Raw genomic sequence first — 11927 nt, 5'->3', positions numbered from 1 at the left:
TTTTATAAAGTGTAAATATCAAGATTGAAAATCACTGATTGTTACTGCTATTGGGGCTGTAGAATAGAACTGACAATTACTAAATATGGCTAATGTCTTTTATTCTGGCACTTCTAGGATGGCTATATTTTATGTAAATGGCAGCCCTGGAATAAAAGAAGAAAAATAAGAAGTGCACTTATTCCTACAACAAACAGAATGAACAAAAAAAGGTATGGCAACATCCTTCACAGAGCAAAAGATCTAATGCACAGGCAGGCATTAATAATCATACCAAAAATTTTAAATCACAAATTCACAAAATGCACAGAGATCACAGGTGCCTTCCCTAAAGAATTAATGCTTGAGCTAAGGTCTGAAGAATCAGGACTGCCTTATAGTTAATGTGTCAAAAAAAAAAGTCAGTAAAAATGTATTTCTGACATAGAGAACAGCATTTCCTATGACAGGAAACAAGGTGGAAAGTACTAGATTCAAAAAAGAAGTTAGTGCGGCTGCAGCAGAGAAAGTGAAGAATCAGTTTGTGTCAGAGATGAGACAAGAGGCTCTGCAGAGTCTTGAGGAATGTTACAGTGGTGTTTCGTTTTCACCCTAAGAGCAAAGATAAGCCATTGATGGGTATTAAGGTAGTTGTAATTTGATTAGACAGTACTGCATCTGGAAAACATTACTCTGGCTTCCATTCAGAGAACATATTGGATGGGGAGGTGTGTAGAAACTATTGAAATAGTTCTGGGGAAAGATGATGGTGGTTTGCATTTAATATGATATTTAAAACTAAGAGATATGGATTTATTTGAGGGATATTTTGGAAGGTAAATTTGACATGGTAATAAGTCCATATAGAGAGGGCGGAGTGAGTTGGGGGTATCCAGGATGACCCCTTGGATCCCAGCTGGGGCAACAGCATGCATGGTGGATCTTGGGACGAAGAACCCTGAAAATAGAGCCAGTTTCAGGTTCAGACATAAAAATATGTGAGTCACTTGAGTACTAAAGATAATTGCAGAAATTGGTGTAGATAAGAGATAGAAGAAATCACTGTGGGCTGGGATGGTTGGGGAATAATTCATAGACGCAGCGTTTGGGCTCGGTTCCTTGTTCATACGTCTATCCCCCTTCAAACATTTACAGAACACCTACTTTTTGCTGAGTGTTGTGCTTGTTAAAAAATAAGAAAAATGCATGAGCTTTACAGAGAAGCAAATCAACCACTATAGTACAATCCATTGAAGACTCTGACAGAGTATAGCACAAAAATCCGCAGGAGCATTGAGCAGGAGTGCCATCATCAGACTAGAAGCATCAGAGGACGGATTTTGGTTGCTAATTTTTAAAGGGAAAGTTGCACTGATGAGGGAGAGCTTCAAAGAAGTGTTGGGAAGTTGGGGCGTGTTAGGGAATACCATAAAGTTATTACACAGCAACTCATGGTATTCTGCTGGCCCTGAATGCAACTGAGTTTGTTTTTGTTTTTGTTTTTGTTTTTGTTTTTGTTTTTGTTTTTGTTTTTTACCATGGCATATCAAGTGACTATGCAATGAGAGACACCTATCAAAGGCTGAATGTCATCAGATCTTCCAAATCACAGGCAGGCAGTACAGTATCCACTTGAATGATGGAAATGATACGTTAAAGATCATGGCCAAATATGCCCAAGGGGCAAAAGTGGGTTACACAAACAGATAACACATGTCACCTCTGTTGTTCTGATTCCTCTCTCCTTTCAGGTCAACCTCTGGCCTAATATGGGGTCCCCTACTCCTAGCTGACAGAGAAGAAGGGAAAAAGCCTGAGCCCAGTTCTTGGTTTATCAGTTCAATATGTTGTTGTAAACCAAAATGAACAGGTGTTGCATGACAAGCTTAAATAGCAGTAACCATGACAGACAGTGGTGAGGGGAAATCCTACTGGTGGACAGGATTCTGGCAGTACTTCTGGTCATCATTTGATTATGGAAGGAAAAGTGGTTGGAGGTACACATACACACATCCTCATAAGCAGGAACAAACAAATAATTTGGCCAGTTCATCAGGGGCCTGGAAGAAGCAAGTTTGAAAAATTGCAGACAAAGTTATCTAGGAGACAAGTTTGTGGCTCAAACTATGATAGTGGATACAAACTGTGCGGTTCTTTGTGTCTCAAGTTCACACCCATTAGAGATCATTCCCTAGTCAGGAGCCTAAACAATCAAGTGGACAGGATGATACATCCAGTAGATAGCAGCCAGTCTCTGTCCTCTGCCTCCTAGGGCTTGCGCAATGGGCCGTGAACAGAGTAGTTGTAGGAGCAATGAGGGAGGCTATGCAAGTGCCCAACAGAATGTGCACTCTTCCACCACAGTGCTTTGGCTGTTTCCACTGCTGAATATCAAACCTACCAGCAGCAGAGACCTAAGTAGAGCCCTTGATCTGGTACTACCCTCCATGGAGACCAACCAGCCACTTGGGAAAAGTTGATTCCATTAGATCCCTTCCACACTGATAAAAACAGCAATTCTTCCTTATTGGGAGTGATATCTATTCTGAATATGGGCTTGCCTTTCAGACAAAAAGCGTGGGAAATTAATTACTCACAATTGTACAAAGGGTCACTAACAGAATTCCATGTATAAGTAACCCGGCTCCCTCATCCCCAGGTGAAATATTTGTGTGGTGCAGATTCTACCTTGGCTTCTAAAGTTTCCCAGTAGGATTAAGGATTAGTTACCCACTGTGAAACCTGCTTCATGACAAAACTGTTAAAAGCTGCCTTCCCTTTCCTGTCTACCTCATCTGCCTACCGATGACTCCTTGCCATTCCCAAAATAAATTCCCCACCACTCCTAAAATAAACTATTTGCACTCAATCCCTTGTCTTGGGATCTGCTTCTGGGAGAACTCACTTTCTCACTTCAGACTAGCCATGCTGTTCTCCCTCTAGTTCTTCAAATTGTACTAAGCTCTTCTCCACCTCAGGACACAGATGCTTAAGGGACTAGAGGAGGAAGATGAGTCATTGAGATTAAACAGAAAAGAGAAAATGAAGCCCAAGAAAAGTACAGAATGGAAAGAGTTTTCAAAAGGATAGCGGCAAATGCCACTAAGAAACGAGAGAGTTAAGTGGGAACATATTTATACCAAACCAAGTACATGCTCTGTGAAATAGAAGGGACAGAAGGCACTTACTCAACAACTGTTTAGTGAGCAACTGCTATGGCAGGCACTGTGCTTGGGGATAAGAATACAGTGACACAAAAGACAAAAGCAGTCCCTGCGGTCAGAGAACAGGAAAAAATAAACAAAATTTACATATTTAAAAACCCTATTAAGTGCCATGAAAAAATAAATAAATAAGAGGGTTGTAAAGAATTAGATGGGATTATTAGGAAAGATACCTCCTACAAAATGGCATTTCAGATGAGAACGGAAGGAAAAAATGGAACAGCCATGCCAAGGGCCACGGACAGAGCATTTCAGCAAGAAACTCAAAATAGCACGTCAGTAGGGAAAACGCTACTTATGCTCTAGGAAATGACAGAAGTCGGCTGTGACTGGCGCAGAGGGAAATAAGTAGAGTGACATAAGCTGAGACTGGAGAGTTAGGCCAGGGTTGACTCATCAGGATAGGGCATAGAGTAGGAATTTCATTCTAAGTATAATCAGAGTTCAGGGCACAATGAAGAGAGGGCGTGACATGATCTGATTTATATTTTTGAAAGATGACATTGGCTGTTCCTTGTAGCATGGCTATATGGAGGGCAAAACTGACAGTAAAAGAGGAAAGTTTTCAAGAAAAAGTGAAAGAGAAAAGGCAGAAATGTTAAACCTCATCTACTTTTTCAACAAGTTTGTTCCTTAAGTTAAAGTATAGAAATAGAAATCTAGGCAGAGGAGAGTACAAAATCCATGCCAGTCTTTTTAAGATGGAAAAGACTTGAGCACATTTGAGGTTTGGGCAGTCTGTGAGGAGAAGGAAGATAGAGGGAAGAACAGATAACAGAAGACTTTCTGTAGGATGAAGGAAATTTCTGCCTCCCTTTCCTCCCAAGATTTCACTGAAATTTCAGAAAATGTACTCATGTTTAGTATTATGTATTCATAATTGTACAGGAAATAAAAAGGAATTCCTGGACCATAGAAAATAAAATGGGATAAGATTGGTAGACAAACAGGAGGAGAGAAAATTATAGCCTTACAGTTCCCAAACGTGGCAATGCCCTACAGGGACATTTTAGAAAATTTTCCAAGTGACGCTGGCATTTAATGGAAGGGTACAGAAATATTAGATGTCTTGCAAATCACAGATAGTTCCTATTGTAAAGAATTTCCCTGTATCTTGTACAAATTTTGACTGCCTCACTGGACATTCATGTAGATTACAAATAGACATAATTTTCTAATCCTAGAATTAAACCTTATATTACTTATAAATACAGCTTATTCACACAGTTTTGATATAATGGAGTTTATGCAATCCTGTGTACATCAAAGAAGATTATCCTTTGTCTTATTTGGAACTTAACCCAAGAGTTGTTCACCATTTCAAAATTTTATGACATCTACTATAAAGTTACCCAAGGTATCTGAAATACCAGTATAGTCCATTTGTAGTTGTTAAATTCATGATAATTCTAATGTAAGTATAATATATGAACACATCATTATTCTAGTCATGCTCAAAGATTTCCATTATAAAAATTTATGTTAAAAATTATTTTCAGGGGCGCCTGGGTGGCGCAGTCGGTTAAGCGTCCGACTTCAGCCAGGTCACGATCTCGCGGTCCGGGAGTTCGAGCCCAGCGTCAGGCTCTGGGCTGATGGCTCAGAGCCTGGAGCCTATTTCCGATTCTGTGTCTCCCTCTCTCTCTGCCCCTCTCCCGTTCATGCTCTGTCTCTCTCTGTCCCAAAAATAAATTAACGTTGAAAAAAAAAATTATTTTCAGATACTTATGCTAATCTTTAAATTCTGTGTGAGGATCTGGGGTCCTAAACACACAATCTACAGGAGAGTTTCCCTAAAAATTCCCAAACACACACTTAAGAGTCCAGAATTAGCCTTCATCCTATTTAAGAGAGAAACAGGTTAGGGAAACCCAAGTCAGTCATTTTGCTAACCACTGCATTTATTTATAATATGAATATAAAAGGATCATCAGACAGAAAATAATGATCCGACAGAAAATAAACACCAAAAATAAAGAGAAGCAAAATAAGTAAACATATTGAAAAACACCTACTTTATAAGAAAAGAGATGATTTAGAGGTCAGAAAAGAACTATAGAAAATTCCAACTAGTAGTCTCATAGAGAAACAAAAAGATATTGAATATAGGAAGCAGAATATACTGCTAGTGAAAAGAAAAAATACAGGAAGAAGAAAGTGTTCTTGAAAAGTAAAAGTATAATTGTAGATATAAAATAGTTTGCTGAACAATAAAATTGAGTCCCACGTTGGGGACTAAAATATAGAGTCCAGAAATCTCCCAAAATACAGAGGAAAAGACAAAGAAATAGAAACCAAGGAAACATTTGGACATTTGAAGGATAGATTGAAATATATAACCCATTTAACAGGAGAAAACAACTGGGATACCAAAATGAGTAACAAAAGTAATCAAAAATATAATATGACAAAATGTAATTTAAGAAGACTGACCCAGGGCTAAAAGAAGATAGGAGTCCCTAGACTTTAAAAATTCTTGTAAAGCAAGGCACATTTGATGAAAAAAAGAAACCCACAACTAGATACATCCTGGTAAAATTTCAGTGCACCAAAAATAAAGAGAAAATCTAAAATCTGCCAAATAGACATTTTAGCTATGAAGGAATAGAAATGAGAAGCAGTACAGTAAGGCAAATGAGAGCATGAACTCTGAAACCAGGATGTCTGGATTGAAGTGAATTCTTAATTCTCCATCTAATAGGTTGTGTGAACTGAGGCAAGTTGCTTACTCTCTCTTTGCTTCAGTTCTCCCATCTGCAAATTTGGAATAATATTGTTCTAGAGAATTGTCAAGATCAAATATGTTAATACATAAATTGCATAAAGAGTACCTGGACATAATTTGAGCTGATTTATGTAAGCTCTTTTATCATCATGACGAACACTGAAAGCTCTGACACATGACCAATGTCTTTAATATCCTTTCATGCTTTGAAAAGTCTACAATAAGCAAGTTTTCATGACATAGGATGCATTTCCTACTATTTGGGTCTAATTACAAAACTTGACTCCATAATGAATGTGTATATAGTTAGAATGTTATAGTGATTTTTATTGTTTTTTAAGTTTTAGACTCAATTTATAGGAAAATAACAATGAACTTAATTTATTCAGAGAATGCAATGTAAATATTTTAAACACTGACAATATAAAAAGGCCAATATTACTAACCAATTTAGGAAACATAAAAAGAAAAGAGTGGTGGAAAAAGAAGTAAGTATGCTATTTCTAGCATTCTTTTTTTCTTTTTCTTTTGTCTTTTTTTTTTTACAACGGGGAGTCCAGAAATATCACCCAAAGAGGACATTGAAGACTGAATGTTTACATCCTCTCAAATTCATATCTTGAAGCTCTAACCCCCACATGATGGTATTTGGAAGAAAATGGATGGGTGAGTGGATACATGATGATGATAGATGAGAGAGAGAGAGAAGCTATATATACATAAACCTGTTTCTGAGTAGAATATCAGGCAGGATACATCCCAAACAATTCCCAAAAGCTTTGGATATAGCAGAGAGGCAAGGACCTTGGAAGCTGAAACTCATCCTGGAATCATTTTAGCACCCTCAACTACCAGCACCTGTACTAAACCTCAAACTGCAAGCCCAAGATTCACTGACTGATCTGTTATGGCTTTCAGGGAAACTACTCAAAACCGTAGAGATCCGTGTTACCTCGGTGTCATCTTTCGAACCTCTAATTCTGCCTTTACAGGAACTGCTTCTGCCTGTGGTAGTCTCCTTTGCCCTGCTTCTTCCAGAAGGGTTTGTTAGGTGCTCCATTCTCAAGGCCGCTTCGTAGTTGATGTCACCTTCTTTGATTATGGAAAACCTTGGGAAATTAAATATGAATTTATAAATGCAACTTTGTAAACACAAGAGAAGAGAGAGGGAGAACACCGGATAAAAGCTCATTTCCGCAATGAAAAAGATCTGTGTCGAGGACAGGAAGAGGAAGCTGCTTGCTGCTACCGATGTCTAGGTCATATTGGTTTTGCTCAGATCCGACCTCCCTTAGTTTCTCCTCAAGGCCCCAGATCCCAGCACCCTTTCTTTGAAGAGGTCCCCTTAAAAGCCTGAACTCTCGCCCCTCTCCTTCAGATTCCAGACCCTGTGCTCCTCACCTGCGTCCCTTTCCTCTGCCTCTCCTCACGCCTCCAGGGCCTTCACTCGCCTAGTGGGCACTCCCCAGATCCCCCACCTTGCCCCATCAGAGCCCCCAGAGCAGCCTCGGGCCACCTCCGGTTGAATCTTTCCAGTGACAAAGAAGATATAGAACCCCCACAGGACATCTCTGTTCCAGGCCCATCCCTAAGGATACCCTTTACCTTGATCCTCCCACTAGCTCACCAGGAGCCCCGGGGCACCCCCCACTCCTCACCTGTGACCTGAAGAGCTGCAGGGTGGGCTCTCTTTCTCTCATTAACCTTTCTCTCATTAACATCCTCAGCTGCTTCACCCTGTGACTTTCCTCTTTACAGGCAATTTGATCATCTGGACCAATCAAACCATCCTTCTCCTGTGCCAGGACATTGAGAGAAATTGCCTAATAGTTATCACCTCAAATTTATTGCTTATGACCATGACTGCTCTATTTTTTTATAGTGGTCCTTAAAACTCTACAGCATTTTACTGTTCTCTTCAAATCCCCTCAGCATGCATATCTATTTCAGAGAGAATCCTCCCAACTGTCTGATGCTTTCCTCTATATCCTTACTTAGTCTGAGAAGATCATATGGTACTCCATACACAAAACAACTACCCCCCTTTGATTTGGATTTGATTGACTCCAGCTTTCTCAAGAATCTCACCCCATTATCTTTTAATCATATCATTAATCTGTCCCACATCATTAATCTGTCTACTGGTGTGGTAGGGTGAATATTGTTCTCCCAGAGATGTCCATGTCTTAATTCTCAGACCTGTGAATATGTTAACTTACACGGCAAAAAGGAATTTGAATATGTGATTACGAATTTTGAGATGAAAATATTATCCTGGATTATTGAGGGTGAACCAGAATCCTTAGAGAGAGAGGAAGTCAGAGGGGAGAGAAGACACTGCTGGCTTATAGAGGGGGATGTCACAAGCCAAGAAATACAGGCAACCCTCTAGAAGCTGGAAAAGGTAAGGACACATGTTCCCCCTTGAAACCCTCAGAAGTAATAGCCCTGCTAAGACCTTCATTTTAGGCTTTTGACTTACAAAATTATAAGAGAACAAATTTATGTGTTTTAAGCCAATGAGTTTGTGGTGATTTGTTACAGCAGAAATAGGAATTCAGTATAACTGGCATTTATCATCCATTCCATTAAAATAATCAAGTCACTTTCATGCTTGCAACAATGATAGGAATGAGCCCGTGCCCTATTTCATCTCTTCCTTTCCATCATGATATTTCATAGGAGTATACATTCACCATCTCAACTTTGTCCCTTTCAGATACCCAAATGTGATTGATCTGGTCTACCTTTAGACCAAAATCTTCCCTACAGCTCATCTGCCAAATTGGACCACTGATGATCTATTGGTTGCCAAATCCAAACAACACTGTTTAGTACTGACTTACTAGCATCTTGGCAATATTCAAGATTTTATGCCAGCATCTCTTGATTTCAGCTACACTATCCTCTTCCAAATCTATATTTCTTCTTATATTCCTAATCAGGATTAATGTCACCATTATATATTTCTTACTAGTCAAGTAAGAAACCTGGAAGCCTCACTTTCCTCAACACTCAGTGAATTCTAGCTCATGACATATCTAAATTGTATATTCTCTTTTCATTTTTAAAATTTTTTTATTGTTTATTTTTGAGGGGGGGGGAGGGGCAGAGAGAGAGGGAGACACAGAATCCAAAGCAGGCTCCAGGCTCTGACCTGTCAGCACAGAGCCTGACGCAGGCTCCAAACTCATGAACTATGAGATCATGACCTGAGCTGAAGTTGGCTGCTTAACCGACAGAGCTACCCACCCAGGCGCCTCTGTATATTCTCTTTTCTATTACATCTTCCACTGACTAGTGAGCTTCACGCTTTGTCATCCGGCTTATTGCAACAATCTGTTCACTTCCTGACTCCAGACTATTCTCTCCATTTCATTTTCTACTCTACTGCCAGGGTAATTTCTCTAGCAGGTAAACCTAATTGTCATTCCCCGATTTAAAATCCATTAACATGACTTCATTGCTTTCAGATTAGCTCTGCCTATTCACAGTTCATCGCTTTTTAGACCTCCCAAACTCCACAGCTTCATGGTGACAAACGAGTATTTTGATTCATATGATCCAATACCAATTCCACCACATATTAGCTTCAGCATGGTGAATTATAGTTAACAAGCCTCAATTTCCCATCTGTAAAATGGGGATAATAAGACCTAACTCAAAGTGTTGTTAAAGAATTAAATGAACTCATTTTTTGGTAAAGAAGTCAAGTACAAAGCAATAGGGTACAGATATTATTATCTTCAGTAAATACTGGGAAAGCTGAATGGAGCACTAGATACCATGTTCTTGCCTGAGTTATGAGCAGTGGTACCAACCAACTGCGCTCAAACATCATAACTTTCTAGTTATTCCTTTTTAGGCATTCACTACACATGTCTTTATGAAGGATCTAGTATGTCCCAGGCACTTTTTACACACTGATAATGAAATAGTAAACAAAATATAAAATCTCTTCCTTCACAGCTTACGTTCTAGTGGACAGTATAAACAATAATAAGAGAAGTAAAAAAGAACATTGTGTTAAAGACAAGCTATAAGAAGAAGGGATATAAAATACTGATGGAGAAAGGTTAAATTTTAGAATAGAGGAGAAAAGTCCTGCAAAGAAGGTGACTGACTGAAGAACTGAAGGAAGTAAGGGGTCCCACCATTCGGTTATCTGGGAAACACCATGCCTGACTGAGAGGCAGCAAAACTCTAAGGTAGAATGAGCCCCATGGGTTCAAGGAACAGCAGAAGGGTCTGTGTGGCTGAAGCTAAAAGATCAGGGTGAGTAGGAGAAAATAAAGTCACAAAGATGAAGTGAGGAGGTAGATTATGTATGACCCCAGAGATCTAAATAAAGAGCTTGACTTTTACTCTGAATACAATAGGAAGTCATGGCATGGTAAATACATTGAAATTTGGGGTCTTATTTAAATTTTCTTATTTTTATTGAAACTTGGAATGATTCATGTATACATGTTTCTTTTGCTTTGGATAAAATTTAAAGAAAAAAATCAAATGAAGTTTAGCATAAAGATGGTGTAACCAATTATATTCCTTAAGTGTTTGAGAACCTAGTACTTTATATATGCTTTTATTTTCTTTTTTTGTTGTTTTTTTCCCCTGCTACCAATATGACCATTGTTCTCATAGCTTTTCTGACAATTTGCTTGCAAGACGAAATTAAGTCAAGATAGTTAATATTTTTTAGGATTATAATGTCTACAGCATTTCTTCAAAAATTTCATTCTGTATCATATTTAGGTTTTAGTTGTATAATCATCAGTACAATATTTAATTTCTAAATTAGAAATGCATACAGAATTAACAAATGCATATGCTGTATCTATAGAAAAGCAATTAGCTAAAAATGTCATAAATGATTTGCTTAGGTTTTCTCTTCCAGAGAGGCTCCTTGGTAAAGCAATGATACACTCAAGCAAAACTACAGTCACAGTTACAGAAGTCAGATGAGCACACTGGGTCTGTGATATTTCTGCCACAGGCTTTTTCAACACCTGTTGATCAGTCAATCAGAGGAAACCTCAGGGGCTGAAGGCATGCCAGCTCTGTGGAAATTCCTTCCCAAAATAGCAATAGCTAAGCAAATTGCTAGGCCAACAGAAGTAGAGGATGGACAGACCTCAGGATTTTGTGTGACAGAGCAACTGTCTTCAACGGTTGGCATTTTTTCAGTGCTTAAATCCTCCTTTGGTCTAACAGCTGATTTCCTCCTTTGTCATATTCTTCCTTCCTTTCTGTTTTCCCAGGGAATAACAGCCACACCCTTCCACATTAGACTTTCTTTGGTAAGCAGCTTCTGAAATTGTTTTACAGCTGTCCTGGCAGTGAGCACTTTCAAGTTTAATATTCCCTCACTAAATATTTCCATGAGGCATTTAAAATGCAAACTTTAAGAGAAACAAATGGAAGGCTGTCAGTTTTTATTTAGATCAAATGAGTCTCAAAGCCAGTTTTAAATAGTCAATTATTTTGGTGTCTTTGTCTTTCCCTCCAAATGGAGAGAAAAAAAAAAATTCAAATGACTTCATACAGTTTGGGGAAGACTTCATTTTTTTTTTTAAATATCAACCCAACTCAATTCGAAACATTAAAATTTTCAGCCATGCAAAGGTTCTTAAGTTTAAGTTATGGTCAAACTATAAAAAATATTGGTTTTCTTTCTTTTTCCCTTAGCGTAATATAATGAGCATTTTTTAGTTGATATAAACACTTTAGAAAAATCAGTTTTTATGGCCACTTGAGAATTCCATGAGTTTACTAAGCTGTTCCATAAACTGCATTTAAGTTGCTTCAGTTTCTCGCTATTATAAACAGTGTGAAACTGGAGTGTTTTTACATAAAGCCTTTCCTATAGTTAAGATTATGTTCTCAAAGCAGATCTAGGACAGACTGGGTCAAAGGCTATGACTTTTTTAAAAATTGTAGTTAAAACTCAATGTTACATTAGTTTCAGGTGTATAAGACAGTGATTCCACAAGTTTACA

Source organism: Prionailurus bengalensis, chromosome B1 (assembly GCF_016509475.1).
Source record: "Prionailurus bengalensis isolate Pbe53 chromosome B1, Fcat_Pben_1.1_paternal_pri, whole genome shotgun sequence".
Lineage (NCBI taxonomy): Eukaryota > Metazoa > Chordata > Mammalia > Carnivora > Felidae > Prionailurus > Prionailurus bengalensis.
The sequence above is the reverse complement of the archived record's forward strand: the minus strand, read 5'-3'. Positions refer to the sequence as shown.